The sequence below is a fragment of the Thunnus maccoyii genome, chromosome 22 (assembly GCF_910596095.1).
Source record: "Thunnus maccoyii chromosome 22, fThuMac1.1, whole genome shotgun sequence".
In the NCBI taxonomy this organism is placed as follows: Eukaryota; Metazoa; Chordata; class Actinopteri; order Scombriformes; family Scombridae; genus Thunnus; species Thunnus maccoyii.
In genome coordinates this window covers 7367082-7390466 of record NC_056554.1, presented here as the reverse complement: position 1 = coordinate 7390466, position 23385 = coordinate 7367082, and the positions used below count along the sequence as shown (strand labels likewise).

The following is a 23385-nucleotide window of genomic DNA, read 5'->3' as shown; positions in this document are numbered from 1 at the left end:
CCACTACAAGTACACTAAAGCTTGTATCCTGCCAAACTAAATACAAGACATACAAATGTTCCAAATTTACACAAATCACCATCACTGTCCAACGCGTACCCAAACTGCATCGCTCTGCTCTCTTCGGTACGCTATACCCAATATTTGCTTTAACACACTCCGTTTCTGAACACATATTTGCATGGAGCTTTATCCCTCTGCTGCGGAAGGATGATGTGATAAACTGAAGAAGAAGAGTGTGGTGTGCTTTTAGACACTCTGATGTGATGGGAGGAGGAAAAGCTCCAACTCATCATCAGGTTTATCTTCCAAAAAAGAAAAAAAAAACCCAAAACATTAGGGAATATGAAAGTAATGACCAACGATGTTGTTGCCAAAATTAAAAAGCATCCCTGAGGTTTCTCTAGTTTAGACAAAACTGAACATTATTCACTGAATAAAACACCCATTCTCTCTACAAAGCTTTTTAACAGAAATGTAACTTCCTGTGCAGCGGAGGACTTTTCCCAGGAAACATCTATCGCACATCAGAAAGTTTATAACTGCAGATGTGAATGTTTGAATTAATGTGACATATCAATTGGAGATAGAGAGATACAAACAGACATTTATTTACATCAAAGTGTCTCGATTTTTTACTTTCACATGAGCTGTTATTAGCCCAGTTCCAGCCCCTCTCTCCAGACACAACCCAGCCACGGCGCCAGCCAGCCAGCCAGCCAGCCTCCCCTCACCTCCACCCCCTCACCTCCTCTCCTGCTTGTCTGCTCCTCTCCTTCTCTTCCCCCAGTTCCCCCTGTTTTTAAAACACAAGGCACCCCTCCCCCTCTCCTCTTCTCTCTCTCTCTTCTTTCTGTCTCCCTTTTTCTTCTCCAGGCAGCACACTCAATCACCCTCACCCTTCTCCTCCTCCCCCTCCTCCTCCTCCTCCTCCTCCTCCTCTTCCCCCCCTGCCATCTCAGCCTCCATTCCAATGAATGCACAATCTCCCCCCTTCAGCCGTGAGGGGACTGCCCCGGGGCTGAGGAGGGGTAAAGAGGAGAGCACACGCAAATTCAATCACAAAAAAACGTCTCCCCCCTCCACCCACCCAACCACCCACCCACCACCTCTCAATGTGTGTTTGTGTGTATATGCACATCTGCAGAGGAGCACAGGAGCATGGAGAGAGTGACAGACAGGGGTGGGAGGTTTGGGTGGCGTCCTAATGGCTCTCAGTGCAGGAAATGGCTTGTTGCTACACAGACAGCTCCAGAATCAACTGTCATCACGGGCTACATACCCATATTTTATCTGCATCAGCTCAACACATGTTCGCTCACAGCTGGGTCGGGTCATCCCCTCCCCTGACTAATGACTATGCAAAACTGTAGACTAAAGAGAGGAAACAATAGCTAAAGTGGAAAATAATAGAAGTGGTCTTGCCACGTTATAGTTGCTAACATACTAAAACGATTTGTATCCAACTAAAAACATGACTCTCTTTTGTTTTATTCTACATTCTATTGTGTGTTTTCCTGCTTTCTGTGCTACATTTTGTTTTCTATTGTCCTTTTTTTTTTTGGGAAGCGTGGAATATTTTGTTTAGTGAGGTGAAAACAGATCTTTTTAAACATGGATGATCTGACTTGGCTATTCACATTTGAAACATTTTAAGTAGCCAGTTCTCAAAGATGAGAAGCAAACTTTTATTAGGAAAGCATTTATTTTCCTTTCCTGCTATTTGGTGCACAGTTTATTAAAAAATTGCAAGTAAACAAGCCCATTCTAATAGTGTTCTCTACCATACTTGCACCATCAGTTTTATTCTACTGTAATGCATAATGTTCTCTAGTGTGGCATATGCTGTTTAACCTACCTTCCTTCTATAATATAATAAAAATTAATCATATTCAATTCTATCTTAACCAGTTATAATCTAGTATTAACCATCTTCATCTGTTATACCATATTCTAAACCTGTACAATACATTTTATTCTATTTATACAACACACTCCATTTGATCAAACATACAGAACTCTATCAAACTGTACTCCATCCTTGCATAATCAATTCTGCCATACCATAATGTAATTTACTGTACGTATCATGTCATATCATATTCTCCTGTAATACACCATGCTCTGTATTCTGTATGGGAACCAGCAGCACAGTATAAACAGATTAGCGCAGCATTAGCGCTGGCTGTGTCCTGTATACAGTATTTCCTAATCGGGCAAGGCTATGTCAGATAGCAAGCGCACAGCTATGATGTATTCCAGCCCACAGCAGGCGACCCTGGCTGAACCGCGCCTGGCACACCACTATTGGATAATTGCAGCTGGACAGGAAGTGGTGGAGGAATTTATTAAAAAAAAAAAAAAAAAAAAAAAAAAAGAATAAAGGGGAGAGAAATGTCAGAGGGTGGAAGATGCTCTACTTCCGCTGGTAATGAACTAATGAAAAGAGAGAAAGGAGGAAATTCCCCGAGGGGAACAGGAAGGGTGGGGGCGGCAAATGGAATAGTAACAGTGATTTTGTCTTGTGTGTGGAAGTGTGTGTGTGCGCATGTGCGGGCCGGGCGCTCACGTGTGTGTGGAGGAGTACTGTAGGGATCGGTTTACAGTAGTACGCGTGAGTCGTCTTTCTAGTGAGGCTTTTATTCTAGGAATGTTTCTATCAGTTTAAACATGGGGCAAAGGATCTCACTGGGACAAGGACCAACACACACACACACAAACACACACACACACAATCACATACTGACACCAATATTAGCTCCAGGCAGACACCGGCACAAGTGTTGTGTTTCTCACACACTCACGCAGGGAGGAGCATGCACGCACACGCACGCATACACACAGAACGCCGGCTCCTATTAGCTCTCTACACATCAGTAACACACACACACACACACACACACACATACAAATACAAAACGGGTGCTGACCGCAGACTAGACTACTGACAAGAACAAGCTGAAAGCCCCCAGACCACAACACACTGGACGGGACACAACACACACTTTGTACCACTGAGCCCTGCGTGTTTATGTGTGTGTGTGATTAAGTGATACAAACAGTGTGTAAGAAGCTAATGGGAGCCGGCAGATTGTGTGTGTGTGTGTGTGCGTGTGTGCGCAGAAGAGATTCACTGATTAATGCTTAGGCAGCAAAGTCACAAGACCCATGTTCAATGCAGTCACCTGTCTATTTCACGATGGAGAGATAGAGACAGTAGATGTGAGCGATAAAAAAGAAAAGGAGAGAGAGAAAAAAAAAAGAAAGAAGAGCAGCAGCAGGAGGAAGAAGGAGAGAAACCTTTTGTGCAAACTGGCATTTAAATCAGCGAGGAGCTGCTGAGTGAAGGTGAAAGAGAGAGGAAAAAGACACCGGAGAAGAGAATGAAGGAGTGGAGTGAAAGGGGGATAAGAAAAGAGGAGACAAAGAGATAGAGAAGCAAAAATTAACTACTTTTGTGTTTTGTTTTCCGTGCCGGTGAGCCAGCTGGCTGCCGAGCCATCAGGGGCATTTAAATCGCCCCGGTCTGATATGACCCACTGCTTTTTAAACTAATGTGATGGGACCTTCAGGACTCTTGTTGGTGGGATTTTCTTTTGTTTCCCATCGGAATGACAATGACTTTAAATTCACAATATTTGCTTTCGTGTTAAGCACTAGCAGTCACTAATAAAATGACTATTTCTGATGAAGCTTTCACTCTCTCCATCTTCAAAACCAGCCGGGATGAGACAAATCTTTTACCAAAAAGGTGTTCTGGAGTTGCGGTGCGTGTCTATTTCGGGGTGTCCTTCACATGCAAAAGTTTGGGAAGCCCCGTGACATAAACATTCAAGCCTGTCCACAAAGACGCACACACATACACACACACACACACACACACAGCCCCAGCTGGAGCACACAAGCTCCCTTTGTGCTGCATTCCTCACGCCTTTTAGCCTTAGCTTCAGCCTTTAGCTTAGCTCCTCTCCATCTGCACACACACACACAGAGCAACTTTCTCTCTGCTTTTGTCTGCAGAGCGGTAGCGGTGAAACAGCTGAGAGGTTGTGGATAGGAGGCTTGTCTTACCGTGGCCGGGCTCAGGCTGAGCTCAGAGGGACACGCAAGGTTGGCTCGGTGTAGTAAAATCCAGAGAGGGGTTGTTGGTTAAAGCGGCAGCCAGCTCAGCAGATTCCCACCACCTTTCCTTTCCTTTCCTTTCCTGCTGCCTGCCTGCCTGCCTGCCTGCCTGCCTGCGCTCCCAGCTTTGTGTGTGCCTTGTATTTTCCCTTTAAATTGCACAGGCTGCCTCCCCCCACCTCCTCGGTGCACACACACACACACACGCGCACACACCGAGCCAGCACACAAAACACACACAGCTCTTGAATATGACACTGTTGTCAAAAGCATGCAGCGTTGTTGTTGTTGTTGTTAGTATATTTTTTTCCTTATTCTACAGCCTGCAAGAAAAAAAAAAAGAAAGGGAAAAAAAAACCAGACCAAAATAGAAATCCTCTTTGTCTCTCTTCTTCTCTCCCTCTCTAAAAAAAATAAGTGACTCTCGTTTTAGATCTTCTTCTTCTCTTCTGTCTGTGTTTCTCTTCCTCACCCTCTTTCTATCTCTCTATATTCTGTCTCGCTTTTTTTTTTTTTTTTTTTTTTTCCCACTCAGTAGTCAAACAAAGAAAGGAAAGGAACAGAGCGAGCGCACACACACACGCGCGCGCACAAACACACACAGACATACACATCACACATTCGCTTGCTGCTTTCTCTCTCTCTCCCTCTCTCACATACACATGCACAGGCTTGGAGCCCAACCCCCCAGCCTGCCTCCCTCTGATTTTTTTTTTTTTTTTTTTTCACTCCCTGCCTTTCTCTAAACAGCACCTCCCCCCTCTCCATCCCCCCACCCCCCACCCCCCCACCATCCCTCCCTCAGCCTGATCTGGCCTCGTTCTCATTCGTCTACCACCCCTCCCTCTCTCCTCCCTGCCTCTCTCCATCTTTCCCCTCCCTCCCTCCCTCCCTCCCTCTGTGTGTCAAACAGATGGGATTGGAGAGCAGAAGGAGCCTCTGTGTTCACTCTCTACCTCGATTTCTCTTCTTCATTAGTGTGATGTAAGCCTGATGGAGACATGCTTTGACCTACAGTACACACACTGATGATTACAAAAAACAAAAAAAAAACAAATCGATACAGATGCAGATAACCTTCGATCCGGGTTAGAAAAACTCCTGTGGCGAGCGTTGTCGCGCAGATATGAATTTATTACACTAACATCTTTGCACCAACAGATGTGTGAAGCCGGCGATGAGGGTTTAGCATAAAACCCGGCTCACATGTGGGTAGGTGAGAACAATGGCTTCCAGGATGACGTTCAGAACATCTGAAGACGTAGGGAAATCTTCTACATTTACTGCCTCCTGTCAGCCTGCATTTGGCGTTTTGATTGGATTCACTACATCTAATTCTGTGTCTAATTAAATCAATTTGATCAGATTAGATAATTGCTTTACTGCCGTTTCCTCCTTGTAAACTCACTTTTGTGTACTTTCGTGTCAATTCTGAACCTTATAGGGTCATTTCAGTTGATTACCACTTGGGTCTTTCTTTTTTTTTTTGTAGTTTGGTTATTGTTACACTGTACTCGGCAGAGTAACTGCTGAGATGGGAACACAACTTCACCAAGCAAGAAACACAAGCAGTCAGATGATCTGACAGGTTTTAAATAAGCCAACAGTTCGGCTTCGGAAGAAAAACTGAAAGTGAGCGCACCCAAAAGGTCAGTGCTAACCTTTTGTTGCACCGAAAAACTTATAAAAAATAAATAAAACTCAACTAGAGAACTATCTCTCTATCTAAAACTATTTTAAAGTATAGGTCAAACCTGAGATGGATGTTTACAACACACAGTTTGGCTAATAATTTTAAAGCTCACCTCCGTTTTTACTTGGTTTATCTGGTAGTTTGTTAAAAACCTGTATGATCGTCTGACTGCGTGTGTTTCTTGCTCCAGGAATTATCATGGATTTGTGTGAATGTCAGTTATTTTTGCAATGCATTATGGAATTCTTTCTTCCGCTGATTTATGAGCGTGTTTGTCTCTTCAATGAAATCAGTTATTTGTGTAAAAAGCTCTCCGGATCAATATCACTTACCGTAGTGTGAAACTGACAAATGAACAAATTTAGAAAGTCTAATACAATGTTTCCTGACAAATGCTCTTTTGTTTGAGTATATTTTAGTTCTGTATCCTTTCTTTAGTCAACGTGTTGGTACAGAATGTACTGCATTTATAGTGGGCAGACAGACTACGGTATATTAGAGCTGCAGGCTGGGACAGTGGAACAAGTAGTGCCCACTTGTTGGCATGTTACACACACACAAAAATGCACACTTCATGTTTCCTTTTCTTCACTGGGAGATATTTCCTATAACTCACGTTCAGACACACACACACACACACATACACGCACGCACACACACAGCATGCCCTCTTGAGTGCCGGCCACGTGCAGAAAGATGGAATTCCAGAGTGGAGAAAAAAAAAAAAAAGTACAGTCGGAAAGCCGGGGGAGAGGGAGAGAGGGAGAGAGAGTGAGGGAGAGAGGGAGGGCGGGTAGGGGGGTGACAGTATGGAAAATACAGCATGGAGCCGCTGCACTCTCTGACCAGGGCATAGGCTGGAGAAAATATAGGTACTATTACTGCACTCACTGACTCCTATAGACTGCTCCCCCCCCCCTCTCTCCCTCCCTCCCTCTCTCTCCCTCTATAAAGAAGCCAGGGCACCAGGAGTCACAGCTCTAGACTGCATGAGCTGAATGGACAGGTAACAGAGAATAGTTTAAGTTTCCATAAGATCAGCAGCTGACTATGTGCCAGCTGTTGAACTGCCCTTTCAATTTCAACTTCTGCTGCATCACTGCTACAAATGCACTGTGCTCAGATACAACTGTTGCATTCAACATATATGTTGTTAATGCATGTGTAGAAGCTGCGACGGAAAATGATGATGCATTACTGCAGATGATAAGCACTTCTAATTAGTTTTATCTGGCACATTTGAGTCAGAAGATCCTTGATCTCTAAACACACCTTAAAGCAATGCAAATTAATTGGAGATGAATTTTGAATCTTTTGTGAGAGTGGCTGTGTGTCTCTAGTTTCCATCTGGTGTGTTATCTACTAAAAGGTAAAACATATTCTCCGTATGAGGCACATTGCTTTGTTGTCCATTTTCCGCTTTTTATACTGTTCAATCAATGTTTTAAAGTAAAAGACACTCAGGAATAAAGCAGATCTGCTTCTAGTATAGTAGCATTAGAACAGATATTCAGACATTAAACTGAGTTGTTGTTAAAAGTGGATATTATTATATTATTTCTAGTGACTTTCCTCCTTACTGTGCATTGCGCTTTGTTCGACCGCGTTCTAGCGCACGCATCAGCGCTGCATGAAACGTAACAGGCACCTATGTGAATATCTGCACGCCAGTGGTGCATGAAAACAGACTTGCAGGTGCGGACGCATTTATTCAGACATGAGCAACAAATATTGCTCGATATGTGGAGCATGTGTTTTTCTGTTTTATTTCTACTGTACCGCCTGGGGCTCTGACGCTCTGCAGCTAAACGAGGGCCACTGTAATTAAGCATTACATAAGAACAAATCAACCTGCATACACACAGAGCGCCTAAAAATATACTAAATGCAAAACCGCAAGACTCTTATCTAATGCTAAACAATGCTGTTTCTGAAAATGTAGCAAATTTTTTTTTTCTTTTTATCTGGCAGTTATTCCAGTATTACTTCCAACAAGTGATAATTGTTCGACTGTAGTTGTACTTTGTATGAACCTACATGTCAGCGAATATAACATGCTGTCAGAACCGACCCTGAGGCCTAAGCTATAAATAAGACTTTGACAATTTATCTGGTTAAATGAGGGCAAAAAAAGCAAACAGAGAGAAGTAAAACAAGGTGAGCGGATGACAAGGAGTGCAAGGAGCGGAGGAGGAAGCCACCCAGGGAGAGAGGAGGAGGAGGAGGAGAGATGGCCAGTCAATATGGTGGCACATTACATAATTCTCTCACTGTATTGATTTATCGCCTTGCTGATTTGGCCCCTAGCCAGTATGCAATAGCATTTGTAATATTTGAGCTGGAGCCCAGACGGAGAGAAATGGAGAGAAAGAGAGGCGAGGGGTGGATAGATGGCGACTGATAGAGAGGACAGTGAAAAAGAGAGAAAAAGAAGTAGAAGCGGAGAGAGAGAGAGAGAGGGTGAGCTTGGAATTTTGGGATGCAGCCAAACTGACACAGATAAAAAGAGCGAAGAGAGAGAGGAAGCCACGACACGATAATGAAAAGAGACAGAGGGAAACAAAGCGTTTAAGAGAACATTTAATTGAGCGAAATGGAAATAGCCACGATTTGGGGGAGAGAGAGAAAAAAAAACGAGTACGAGCGGGTTAAAGAGATAGGGACGGATCGAGGGAAAGCAGGAGAGAAAAGAATGTGTGTCAGTGAGGGCAGTGCAGGTTATCCTTGTTTCTGTGATCGGTACTGTTATATAAGACAGCTCGACACTGTGGATCTGCAGGACAGACCGGGTTTACTGCACACTCAGTGCGCACACGGTATGTCTTCAAACACTTACAGTAGGAACAGAAACTGCCTGTGGCCATGTATGCTGCATATAAACTTCAGCAGCATTGACAGGTAGTGTACACACTAGCTGGCTAAATTTGAAAACGCATCTCTTTCCTCTCCATTTTGGCTCTTGGCTTCTGAACAAGTCTCCAGAGTGGATGACTCTGAAAAGCTGGCTGCATGCTTTTTTTCTTTTTTTTTGCGTTTTTTGCCTTTATTTTTGATAGTGACAGAAGAGATAAAGACAGGAAATGCAGGGAGAGAGAATTAGGTATGACATGTAACAAAGGTGCCCTGGAATTGAACTTGGGGGATGCTGCGGTTATTTAGTTAGTATGCAGGTTTTGGTGTCTGCTGCGAAAATGGTACAATCGGAACAGAACTTTCAAACACAAAGAAAGTCTGAGCAGTGGCTATGTGGCAGTAAAATTAAGAAAACAACTTCCTGTCTACACTAACTCTCTCTGTGATCACCAATTTTCAATGTTAGTATAGCCAATCAAGCAATGGAGGTGTTGTCATTAAGCTGTACTTATGTTTACTTAATGTTGCCTTGATTGATGGCTCAGAGTAGCGGTGTAGCCAGCATTGTGAAAGTAGTATATCAGCAGCACAGCAGCAACTTCAGTCCTTGATAAATGTCTATACAGGATGTGTTCATGCTCAGTACTGCTGTGAAGGTCACCCAGTGTTTGGCAGCCAATACATAATAACTGTAGTTAAACATGTAAAAAAAAAAGACTTGAAATGTAAAACTATGCGTGAAAGTACAAGTGACACGTAAGCTGGCATACAGCCTGTGTAAACAGCTGTATTGATTAAATTAGAGGGGATCTATTACATTTGATGCGCACAAGATGGACAACTGAAAAATGCGTCTGAGGCCTATTGTTTAGGATAGAGATCTTTACAAAAATGACCTGAAACTCCTGGTGTGGATGCACGTCATTTCCACAAAAACGGAACATTTTCAAAATTAGCTGGCTTACTGTGAATGTAGTCTGTGTGGTTACGTGTGTGTGCGTGTGCGCAGACGCTCAGAGTGTTTCTATCATTTCAGAAGATTATATTTATATATTTATATATATTATATTCATAGGACATTACATTCATCTCCTGGAGACTTATCCTAACCTTAACCCTAACCACCACGTGCCTAACCCTAATCCTTTCCCTAACCTTAAGACAACCTTAAACTAACCTTAACTTTAAACCAAGTTTTCACCCCTAAATTAGTGATTTACGTTAAGGGGACTTGATTTTTGTCCCCATAAGGGAGGCGAGTCCCCACTACTAGGCCTGTCACAATAACTATTTTTGTTGGACGATATATTGTTCCAGAAATAATTGCTATAAATGATCTTATTCTCATTCTAAGACCATTTATGCCACTGATATAATGATAATATAATAATGCAAGTACACCCTTTCAAAGAGCAATGAACTTTTAATTCTTAAGAATATTCAGACATTGGAATTGGAATGTGAAAGAAATCTTTCCCCTGAGTCACAAGGTTAGTCAGGATTGCCTGCACACGGGTCCCACCTCCGACATGACAACTGGGCAGTTATGGCAGCAGCTTTCAGTGGGTTTGGGAGGGGGTGGCGGTTTCTTGAACTGCTTGCTCACCAGGGTGACATGGGTCGGGGAATCTGAGGGTGGGCGCTATGCTTCCGTAAAAACTCAAACCCGCCATCATGGGCTGGGATGGAGTTATTTACAGTTAATGTCATATGAGCAGTGCTGCTCACTTGCACGTTCCCTGCTCAGGACATGCACAGCGGAACGGCGGCAGGGACTGCTTACTTCACCAATGTGACATGAATAGCCTATTAGCTGCTAATATGCAGTGTGTGAGATCTGCCCGTGATGTGGAGGCCGAGGAAGAGCGGGCCTGACGCGCCACCTTCGTGTTTTTGTAATTTTAACAGCAGGAGATAAAACTAAATTTATCAAAATGCTGAGACCTTCGGGAAACAGCCTGCTTAACCAGGTAGACAGTATATTGTAGAAAGTCAATATATGGACACAATAATGTTGATAATTATGTTATCCTATGATAAATCAATAACATAATTATCGTGACAGGCCTACCCACAACACGACTGTGTAAACAGATTTACGTCCCTGCAACATGAGGAATACCTGGACCACACACACACACACACACACACACACACATACACAGATATTCCTGATGATTCCCTTCATGCAAGAGCATCAGGGCCTCTCCTTCCTCCTCCTCCTACTCCTCCTCCTCCTCAATTCCTCCTTTCCCCTCTGGCACTTCCTCCTTGTTGTGACATCTCTCTTTCACACTCTCTCTCTCCATCTCTGGATGAACTACAGACAGATGAGGGGAAGGAAGCGAAGATAAAGGCAGAAAACTAGATTAATGGGCTGAATGGAGCACGGAGAGGGAGAGAAAGAGTGAGGCGATGGAAGAGAGAAAAAGTAGAGGGAGATGGAGGCTGAACTAGAACAGGCTTTCCTTGTGCTACTGTGAATAATTTACTTTATTCCTCTCTCTCTCTCACACACACACTCTCTCTCTCTCTCTCTCTCAAAAGATATATTCAAGATATATTCAACTAGGGGGATGTGAGCTGATTAATTGCCAATTAATGTTTAACGAGGTACAGCTGTGTTCAATTAACACTGGTTTAGGAACCGTCTCTCCCGACACCCCCCTCCCTCCATCAAATATCATACCCTCTCCTCCTTCTGCTGTTGAGTCCTCGCTAAAGCAAGTCTTACAAGGGAGATGAAGAGAGAGGCAGCGAGGTTGATCTGCTGAAATAAGGAGCTGGTGGCAATTGAATTGCTAAAAACATTGATGCTTACTTTAAATCTCTTTTTTGGTCAGTGACAAATTTATTCGACCAGCGCTTGTGGATGCATGACGAGTGGATATCCATATTGGATGACTCACATCTCACAGTTTGCGTGTGATACCAGCCGTTCAGTGCCAATGCAGGAATGCGGTGCGATGCATCGTACCCTTTATGTAGCAAGAGATTTCGCCCTGTTACAGACCTTCAATGAATCATGATTTTTTTTTGACTGACTGATTGATGACTCTCCCTATCTTTAACCATAGCATAGCTGCCAGGTGCAGGTACTATAGAAGGCGACAGTGGCATTGCACGTTTTAAAAAACGTTGACGGAACATAATCTTTAGTTTCATAGAATCGTCCAATATCACCGTTCATGTTTGGCAACAGCAGTTTGGATGCAAATGTGTCAGATTACAAATAATGTCATAGGTATCTACGGCAGGACTCCTGTTAATCCCTTGCATCATATAAGATATGAGGTATGAGCCACCATGCCATGGAGAAATGTCACTCTCCAACAATACACCCATGATTGTTACATGATAGTTAGCTGTGGTATTAGCATATGGTTGAGTGGATTTTCTTTGTTTGCCTTTTCTATTGAAAAAGAGAAATATGTTCAAAATCAGTTGATGTTGTCGGAAAAAAAAATCTTAAAAGACTTTTTCCAGCTTTCTAGTGGATGTTGTGTTTTGACATTCAGGAAGCCTATTTATTCACTTCAAACATACTGATGGAAAACACCTAATTTGCATTTAATTTTTTTGCAAAGTTTGCATAAAATTCACTTGACAGCTGGATGTAAACACAGCTAAAGTTAAGAGAGAGGGTGGTCTGGCCAGAAAAAAACTTAAATCAAACTAAACTTGTTTGACTGGGAGCACAGAGTCCATGCTGGCAGTACATTTGACCACCATGACTGGCAGAAAGCTGACAATGTATAGACTCAATGACCACAGAAGCAGACTACACACACACAAACCTGCAAGCCATGGTGTGTAAGACTGTGACTGAGGCAAGCGGGTAGCTCCGGGTCTGAAAAGTGAAGCCAATTCGGAAGTGACTTAAACCTGCATTCTCTCTTAAGGCCAGCAGGGGGTGACTCCACCGGCTCCAAAAAGAAGTCCGATTGTATGGAAGTCTATGAGAAAATGACCCTACTTCTCACTTGATTTATTACCTCAGTAAACACTTTTCTAATGAGTTTATGGTCTCAATCGCTAGTTTCAAGTCTTCTTCAATACAGTATGATGTTCATTTTGTAAATTAAGTAAAAGAGTAAAATAGTCGGTAAATCAGGGTATGCTTTAGGGCATGGCTACCTTGTGATTGACAAGTCACTACCACGGCAACAACATTGGTTAGGTAACGTAACCATAGCGTAAGATTCACAGAGTATAGGTGTAGCTGTCGCTTTTCACAGTGTGTTTTCAGTTCATGAAAGTTAGCCTAATTGTAACATTTTGATCACCTGAAAAAATCTTGTTCAGTGTTTGGTTGTGATAAAAAGACCCTCTAAGGAGTCGGCTGTTCAGTTTTTCCGGTAAGTATATTTTGTTTTAATGGTTTTAAGCCTGTTCTTCGCTAGCGAAAATTAGTATTAGCATTAGCATTATCACAGTTAACCATAGACTGTAAATGCACCATGCTAACAAAGCTAGCAGCTAGTGTTAGGATCAGCTCCACCCTAATCCAAATATGAAATAAAGATGGCGATGGTCAAAATGCCAAACTCAAGGATTCAAAACGGGAGTCTATAAACCAACGGGTGACGTCACATAGGCTACCTCCATTTTTTTTTACAACCTATGGACTGGGGGTGCGTTCCAATATCCATATTACCATACTATTTACTATGTCAGAAAACGATTTAGTATGTCCCAATACATACAGTATATCAAATGCAGTATGCCAAAAATACCAAGATGTCCTACTGCTTCTAGTCGCATTTTGCAGTATGCAGGCCAGCATCCTTTTCAGGCTATATGACCCACAACTTCCTGCGCAATGGAAGTTACATCACATTGAATGAGTCGTCAAGAGAGCACAGATAGATGACAGTGCATTGCGCTATGTGACTGTGACGGATGTATGAGCAAGAGGATCAAAATTCAAGGTGCAATGTTATGACGAAGTAGTATGTCCAAACTGTATACATACTACATGCAACAGTACGTACTTTGTAAGGGCAGCTGCAGTACGTACTAAAACTAAAAAGAGAACGTTTGTGATTTGGAATGCAGCATGACTCATTTCACCACCCATCTTTGTCCTTGCTACAATGTGGGGAAAATGAGCACTTTAACAAAACAACTCAAGCTGCAACAGTCTTCAAAATGCTAAATCCATTTTATGGCAAAAAAATACCACGTTGCAAGCGCTACCGGAAAGGTTTTTATGCGGAAATACAGCCCTGTCAGTCTAAACTGAACTGCCAAGCTGCAGTGTCATCTTATTTTCTCACAAGAATTTTTGGGTTCATAGGTAGGAAATCACTGCACAATATAATATTATTTATTTTATCTAAACAATAGATTTGATACTGAAAATAATGAAAAATATGTAAACCACTCCCTCACTTCCTCTCCTTGTTAATTTTTCTCTTATCCAACAATCCATTTGATGCCTTTGTTATCTGCTGGCATGACGCAATCACAGGCTGTCTGGTTTGGTATAAATGAGTGTACTGTGAAGAGTTTACTGATGCCATCTACCAAAATGTCAAGGTAGTTTAGCTCCTAAATGTGAATCCTTTCTGGTGTCATTTTAAGTTCCAAGTGTTGAAAATTCCCTATACTTGCTTAAAAATGTAACACCGCATGGCACAAATTTCATCAGTTCCAAGCACAAGCAGGAGTGTGTGTTATGATCTGCGATGGATTCAGCCCGTGAACCCACTGACACCGAGACATTTGAATTCTCCAGCATGCCTCCATTTGCCCTCCTCTCTCTGTGAGCAAAGACCCACAGGGCTCACAAGTTTGATGCCTTCTTTTTTCTCTACCTCTCATCCTCCCTTTTTCTTCATCCCACCTTATCTCTTTCTTCCCTCTCTGCTCATCTGATTCATTATCTGCCTGGAGCCTCTACCTTCATCCCTCCCTCTCCGTGTCCGTCTCTCTGTCCAGGAAAAACATCAACATCGCCCGATCTCACTTCAGATTTTTTTTACACCGTGCGTGTGCATGTGTGTGCGCGTGTATAGTGCCTTCACTGCGAGAATGAGATTGCAAAACCTGCCTGACCTGACTAGTCCATAACCTATATACTCTGTTCTCTATACTGTAAATATGACTGTCACTGTCATTTATAATAGAAATGTTAGGAGCAGCCTCAACAGGGAAGAATGATGAGCTAGAGAGCGAGAAGGGATGCAGAGTATTGCATCTGTCTGGTGGAGTGAAAGTGTGTGTGTGTGCAGCAGTGTGTGACTGCCAGTGTGTATGTACTGTATGTAGGTACATGTCTGTATGTCCCTTTTTTCTGCTTTGGCTTTCATCACAATCTAATACCTCCACCCATCTGTTCACAAAGGAAGTGAGAGAGAAGAGGAGAGGAAAGGTGGGGACGTGCAGAGTTGGCTATCACTCTTCATCCCTGTTCCTCCTCCTCCTCCTCTTTATCTGCTCTTTCTTTGTCCTCTACCTCCATGCCTGTCTCTCCTCTCTCTCCTCCTCCTCCGCCTCCTCTTCTTCCTCTTCTCTAATCCCTCCTCCTCCTCCTCCTCTCCCCTCATGCCTGTCTCTCCTCTCCTCTTCTCCTCCTTTCATCTTCAGATACAGCCAGAACGGAGCTCAGCTTCCTCCAAAGACCCAGCAGGTGTGCGGTGTGTCTAATTGTATGTAAGTGTGTGTGCGAGTGTACAAAATGTGCTTTAAAGTCCATCGCATGACAGCTTTTTTTTTTTTTTTAACAGCATCACATTGTGCCTGTATTTGTAGCTACTGTATGTGTGTGTTAGCTCTGCATGTGTGTATGTGTGTGTGTTGGAGATATCTTGTTTCCTCAGGGGAGTCCAGGCCCATTTCCACAGTCTGCTGTAGCCAACCAACCCAGCAGTGCATCGATAATCTATTAGGCTAGAAACACACACACACACACACACACACACACACCCACAGATATGCTTGTTCCTCTTACCTGCCACTGCTGAGCACACTCTGGGTGTGTACTGACTGTAACTGGATGGGCCAGATATAGCTTTTACCTGAAAAGCAAGCAGACCGCAGATATAAGAAATGATACACACATACGTACAACAATCTGTATATCAGTGGCAGTGATAATATATATATAGTAGAATAGTACTATGCTTTAGTGAAAAACCACTTCAGCCAGTCAGTCACATCTTGTGGACCAGGTTCCTTTGTGCTGATTAGTCATTAGGTGTGTCAGCTCACTCACAAATGTATGAGAGCCTAAAAACCACACACCTTGTGCTCAGATATGCACCTCAGTAAGAGAATTGAATTGCTTCCTTTCATTAGTTTTGCAACTTTAAAAACGACAATAATTGACTTCAAAGCTAAACTGTTCACGCATCATAATACTGAATGCAGTGTAACATTCAAACCAGAAATATTAAAAGAGTCGGAGCATTTTAAGGGAGTTAATGATGCCTATTTTCTTCTGATGAGTGAAGTATTTAGACCATATGAAGGAGGTTTCATGGGTAATTAACCTGTAAACACATTTAGCACACGCACAAACACAGGAACGCATTCAGTCAAAATATTAAGACAAGACGACAGTATAGCAGAAAATATGCAGAGGCATTTAAAAAATACACAGTCTGATGTAATCATCCATGTATATATGAAAATAGACACACAAACACACACACACACACACACAGATGCTAAAGGCAAACAGAACTCAGTGTACTGACCAACCACACAGAGTGGTAGTGATTACAGCTGCCAGCCAAGACATACACCCACTGTCATTATATCCTCTAACACACACATACACGCTCGGAGAAATAGTGACGGATACGGACAAATGCACACACAAAAATAACACACGGCCAGACAAAACACATAAACAAGATACCAGCATGATGTAAGAATGCGCAATAGGCCTATCAGACATCACCATAATTAAAGCTAAAGCCTGTTTATCGACCAGTTAAGTAGGACAGGAGGAGCTAAGCCCCAAACATGCAGCTTGTTTACAATAACACATCCGTACACAGATAGTATAACAGCATTTTAAACACTATCCTGTGCAAACATATATGTATTGGAGCCAGATACACCGCCAGCATTTTTGGACAATATAAAAATCGGGTCAGGTAAAGTCCAGAAGGATTGTGGGAATGTTGCAGTTGCAGGCAGATAAAACATATTCTGAAAGGCACTAATGAAATTCTGAGGAAAGAACAAATTGATTTGCCAGGAAATATACAGACACATAATTCAGTGTTTTTGGGAGGGGGTCATTTTTTTTTTTAGAAAAATGGCCATCATCATTTCCCAAAGCCCATAGTGACGTCTTTAAATCATTTTATCCAACCAATAGTCTAAAAGCATTTGATTCATAATAACAAAGTAAAGCAGCAAATACATTTAAGAGTGACTCATACAATTCAGGAATTGTTAAAACAATTGCCAATTCACTTCCTGTCGATCAATGAATTTAATATCACTCAGTGGACCATTATTTACAGTTGCACCATCATTTTGGACTGACCCAGATAAGATGTGGTTGATTCTCATGGTCATACATGGTTTCTGATTGGCTAACAAGAAGTCAGCATTCAATCTTGAGACTGCTCCTTTTGAGACAAAGCTTATTAATGAGAGTCTCATTGGACGACAACACATACCCACAATGCTATGAAAGAAATGAGAGCAAGCCATTGTTGAAGCAGTTGATTCACTTTTTTTTTTTAAGAAAAAACAATGGAATAAACCCTAAATATTACTACTCTTTGGACAAGCCTCTTCTGTTGGACTGGGAAAACTGGTCTCATAGAAGCACACTGCAGTAGGTTCCCGATATATATTGCAACTGTCTCACTCAACACACATACCCAGAGGAGACAGCACATCCTGTTTAGGTTGATGCTGTATTGTTTTGTTAATTTTGATCATTTTATTTGTGAACCAAAATTGGTCATACTGTCACAGATTTAAACCTCAAAGCACAAAACCCGAGCAATCATTTCAGGTAAACCCTCAGATATTCCATCATCTACCATTTTCCTCTTTGGATAATCCCTGGATTCCTGCCTTCCAGAATTCCTCTACAGATTATCCTTTCGATTAAACCACTCCAGGGCCAAGGAGAGGGGAGGAGTTGAAGGACGAGGTGGTGCTGGTGTAAGACGAGGATGGGAAGGGGGAGCCTTGTTTTAAGAAGTTGGAAGTCTGTGAATCTTGCTGGGCTTGCAGTTCCCCCTGCGGACATGTTTTGTACACGTCGAGGAATGCGCTCCCTCCATCCCTCTGTTGCAACCCCCTCCTCCCTCCTCTCAATCCCTTTCCTTCAACTCCTTTCTTTCTCCTTCTTTAGGGAACAGAGGTATGTAGGTAGACACAGACAGCCGGAGTAACTCACAACAGTTCCCATGATCTGCCTGACAACAGCCTAAGGGCCCACGCATGGGCACACATACAGACACACATACGCATAGTCACAACAGAGAGTGAGAGAAAAAAGACCAAAGAGAGGCCCCGGGACGGAGCCTTGAGGCACTCCAACCTGGTGACACAGCAGCAGTAGCTTCCCTTTAGGTCCCTGGCCAGTAAGCCCACAAAACCACCGGTTGGAAGCTGCTCTGCTCCTGTTTGCTAACTGCCTTTGTTTGGCAAAAAACAATGACTATCCCCCCCCCCGCTCCCTAATTTACAGGGGAGTAGGCTCATTCCTCTGAGTGGAATGTACAGTGGGAGCAGCTTGCATTTCATGACGGGGTGGAGAGATTTGTGATCCGGGGGGTGGTTATCCGGCCAGAGTGGGGCTGCATTGAGGAAAGGGTGAGTGAGTTTAGCGGCTATTTTTAGAAGACATGTCATTTTAAACTCGTGGTCTGCTCCTGTACTGTACAAGGAATGAAATACTAGTAGGGATATGTGGACTTGTACTATACTAACAAATCTGTATGACAAAGTACAACCTGCAAAGTGTCACCTGAATAACACTTTTAGCGATCATGCTGCCGTGCTTTGCCAAAGCTGCAGTCTTACCCAATGCACACAGAGAAATCCACATTCAAACAGGACAAGTTAAACAACAAAAAAAAACCTGAATGTGCAAGACAAACACTGAAATCCATATCAAGAGAGAATAGCAAATAGAAATCCACACTAAACACACCTTAGATCGGGAGGACAAATCATTGAAGCTATTGAGGCTTTCTGAAACGCACGCAAAAGCATATGCAAACAGTCACAAAATCACTCCGTCTCCAAACTGCCACCCACCTAGTCCTGCTGTCACCTTACTTAACCTGCGGAACTGCAATAGCTGCTAAAGACGGAGAGAGAAAGAGAGAGAAAGGCGAGTAGACGTATGAAGAGAAAAAAAGTCAACTCAAAATCAGCTCGTCTTAGTGAGCCGGTGCAAAGCCTGAAATGAAAGGGAATGAAAGAGAGTGAGAAGAAAGTGGGGAAGATAGGGAACATATGGCGTATGGGGACCTAGTTTCTTTCCCCCTTCCCTCATCTCCTGTTTCCCCCCTTCATCCACACCTGGGACCATTACCCCTCCTGGAATCAACACCCAACTAAAACTCTACTTTCTTTAATTAGTTCTCTCTCTCCCTCCTCCATCCATATGCTCTCATCTCTCGTCCACCTTTTCTCTCTCCACCTCTTCTCCAATCTGCTCCGTCTCTTTTGTCTCCTGTCGTCATGTCTTAATATCTCACATTTGTTTTCCTTTCAGACTCCTCTCATTGCTTCTGCCTCATTCAATTACTCTTTGAGAATTACTGTATTAGACAAATACTACCAAAGCGGTATTTAAAAATATAAATGGATATCTCTTACAATCCCTTACTCTCATTGCCTACCGTGTTTATACAGCTCTGTTTGTCTGGGTGTGGTTCGGAGGCTTGGTGGGAAAACGGGATCGAGGAACGTGTGACTGTTTCCACATTCTGACGCTTAACTAATCGATGAAGAAAAGATGGGAGAAGCAATACTCTGCTGACAGGGTGGATCTGTGTGTATGTGCATGAGAAGTAGAAAGAGCGTTACACACTAGAGAGAAAGGGTCTGAGAGCAAATAGAGACAGATGATTTAAACGTCAATGATCACTAGCGGGACAAAAACATTAAAACTTCTTGTGTGATTTTGAAAGATTTGAACGCTGACTTTGTTCAGACAGCGAGACATCAAAAATTGATGGTGCTGGTCTGATGCTACCAAACATTAAAAACATCCCTTGAAGCCTCTCCCTTCAGTTTAATCTTTTTTGGCCTGCACCACAAGAGAGCAACTAAGAACGAGCTCATTTGTGATATTTTATTGTTTATTTAACAAATGTTACTTCCCCATGCTTATGAAATTATAATTAAGTCATTAGACAATTAGGTGTTGTCTTGGTGTAACAAGATGTGCATGTAATATCACTAACTAATATGTGTATATAACATTATTTATGCTGTAGCCTTTTCATCATTACATTGAACTCAAACTTGAGCCTTATTGCAATGTTACAGAAATATAACAAACATGGCACAGACGCGTAAAAGCCAGAATATTTAAAGAGTGAAGTGCATGTCTGAAAGGGGCTACTGACGTGGCTGTCTGCTTGTCTTTGATGTCTGCAACCCTGACCTACAAAGGGACGAGACATTTTATGTATGTCTGTGTGTTTGAATGACTGTGTGTCTGAGAGGGACACAGACAGGGCACAAAGGAATTTATTGCTTACTTAAATGATAGTGACCTTAAACCTACGAGGCCACATCAAAGTTGTCCACGTTCTGTGTACTACATGTGGTAACTTTCTCTTTAAATTAGAAAACAGAAATGTACCCTTATGAATAACATGTGTTGCTAACTTGAAGTGTGAGTTGAAGAAATAAAGTGTCAAAGACAATGTGTGCTTTAAGCGGAGATGTATAAAAATTCAGGCACATCTGAAAAATATAAACACTTCTCATAACTGTCATGAGTAATTACAAGACACCTCGTCATTGTAAAACTTTGCATTTGCACGCAATGCATGTGACACAATAGAGTAGATAAATGTCAAAAGTGGATGAAGCATAACTAAAAAAGTAAACATATTTGTTTGGATGTATGTGATTTAAATATGGGACATGGCGAGAGGTTATATAAATACACCAGAGTAACCTACCACCTCGTGATTTATGTTTCCTAATAAGGCCTCAGTTCACTTGGGTTCATGACAGCCATTATTATGAGTTATAGTGGTTTTAATGAGAGTTGTGGCAATGTCCTTACACTTGTCCCAGGTCTGTGACAGTGAAATAATGGCGACTATAATGAAAAGACACAAAGGCAAGATAAGAAAACATGGCCAGCCAATGACCGGACGTTCACCTCACACAAATTACAGGTACACAGATGCCACGAGGTGAGCAAGTCATGACAGAGGCTTAGAAACACCTGAATGTTTAAGTACAGGCATTGAGCCCATCTGAGAGGGAGCAACTCTGCAGTGTTTTAATCTGCAGAGTTACACCCAATGTGATACAAATTACGTTCTAAGAATGAAACACGTATTAGGTTACTTAAAGGTGTCAGAGGTTTTTAGAAAGTTTCAGGGGAAGTTGCAGCCCATCTTACCATTCAGTCAGTTTTGTCACTTGTATGCGTCATGACGTGTCTGGATTGGTGATCTTGTTCTCATAGATGGCAGCCAATGAGGCTTTTTTGCTGTGCAAATTAGAGGATGGAATGCAATGAACCTCAGTGGGTGGAGATGCCCAAATGAAGCAAAAGCACTAAATCAGACTGAGAAGGAAAGTCCCACAACTGTGTTTAATCTGAAGGAACATGTGTTTTCAAGTGGTTCTAAATGTGTGTGTGCGTTTGTGTGTGAGAATGTGTGTTTAACTCTTACTGCTTACATTTATCTCTGTCAGTGTGCATGTGTAAACTTCTCTTCCCTCTGCCTGGCCTGGTTGCTATGACACCTGCTTGGGGCACGTGCAGAGGCTTGACTGTCTGGCCTGACTTTTGACCCCGCAGAGCTCTAACCCTCATGACCTTAGCGGTGGTGTCACCCTTCATCTGACTGACCACTCCCACAAAACTGCTCTGTATATGTGTGAGTGTGCATGACAGAGAGAGAGAGAATGTGAGAATTTGCGATAAATGCATGCGTAAAAAGTTCACAAAGCAGACTTTCTGCAAACTTCCAGAGAGTCTGCTTGGGTTGCAGATTTTGCTAAGACGATAATCCATAGTTCATACTAATATGGATGTGACAATGTGAAAGAAAGGTGTGTATCATTTCATTGATGTAGGGAGGTTTAATATTACACATACAGAATATGCGTAGGATGAGTCATTTGGATTTGACTGTTATAATCTGCAAAGTTAGACGGGAAATGTTTTGTTTTCATTTGCATACGGTGTGACGGTCCTTGGTTGAGGGTTTGATGTGAGTATAATATTAGCAGTGTTTAGCAGCTCATGTAAAAGGGGGAATTCTACAGTGCATACCAACCGTATCTATCTATATTATAGCTACTATCTAAAGCAGCAGACCCTGCACATATCTCACATACATTTCCATTGGCAGTACCATCAGTGCCGTTACAGTGTCAGGAAGGAAGTCTGAAGTCTTAGCGCGTGTCATCCTCTCACGGCCCTGCGCCCTCGCAGACATGATGTGATGACGGTGAACGTGTCACAGTGTGTTTGACAGAAGTCTGTGAGGGATCAGTCCACAAGTCAGGAGGGTGCACATTTGGATTTAGCCAGAGACACTGTATATGAGAGAGTCTTTGTCAGCATGTGAGGCATGACAGTGGGGGGCTGCTGATCCCTACATGTACAGTATATGAATGCAGGGAAAATATGTGTGTGTCTGCATGTGTGTGTGTGCTCTACATGGCTTCTCTTTGCATTAAAGTCAATTATACGGATGCTAAAGCTTTGATTTAAGTGGCTTTTTTGCTGAGCTCTGACTCACACACACCCACACTAGCCTTAGCATTTTTGGGATCTTGGGGAAGATTTTGCATTGGGATCCTGTTTCCATGTTTATGTCAACTTCAAATGTTCTCATCACTTTTGTATTTGGTGTGGTGCGTGCAGAGGGACAGTGTTCCCCTAAAAAACCGAACTTGTGTAAAATCCTACAGTGAATTAAAGCAATTCAATTTCAAATTGTCGTGACGATGAAACTGGGAAAATATGTGCCAAGGTCAAACTACTATTAATTATCCTTTGAGTAGATTCAATTACATCAGGGTGAAAACAATGTGAATGGTGAATAGGGTTTGATGCAGTTTGGGAACACAACCAAGTAAGAAATGAAACATAAAACAAGCTTCACACATGGGGGCCACCAGGAAAGGGCGGGGACTTGGACAGTTGCCTAGTTTGCCCCCCCCCCACCCCCCACACACAGATATCTAGAAATGTACATGAATGCAGAGGCATAGAGAAAGGTAGCATTGCGGGTCAGAGTATCACAGAGAACCAACATTATTCCACAGTGCAAATAAAGCCAGCAAACAGTGTGGATGATAGCTTTGTGTGAGTATGTGGTGTCATTCTGTCTTCCTACTAGCAGCAGTCACAGACTCGGCTCGCTGGGGAAGCGTCACGCCTTTATTTATTCATCAACCTTCTGGGAACTGGCAATGAGAGACAAGGTCAATACATTATTACACACACACACACACCACTCCTTTCCACCTATAGAAAGAGTATACCATATACTTTTCTAGGATACCCTCGCCAACACATA

General features: G+C 42.6%; 1 protein-coding gene across 3 annotated transcripts in view; it reads right to left on the bottom strand.

Annotated features, from left to right (window-relative positions):
* The window catches only part of kdm6ba (lysine (K)-specific demethylase 6B, a), a 102313-nt gene that overhangs the window by 48161 nt on the left and 30767 nt on the right, over nucleotides 1-23385 (bottom strand). For all 3 annotated transcript variants that reach the window (XM_042400337.1, XM_042400342.1, XM_042400338.1), the window contains exon 4: nucleotides 15624-15690. The gene's annotated coding sequence lies outside the window, so the exon portion shown is untranslated. The remainder of the gene's footprint in view (nucleotides 1-15623; nucleotides 15691-23385) is intronic.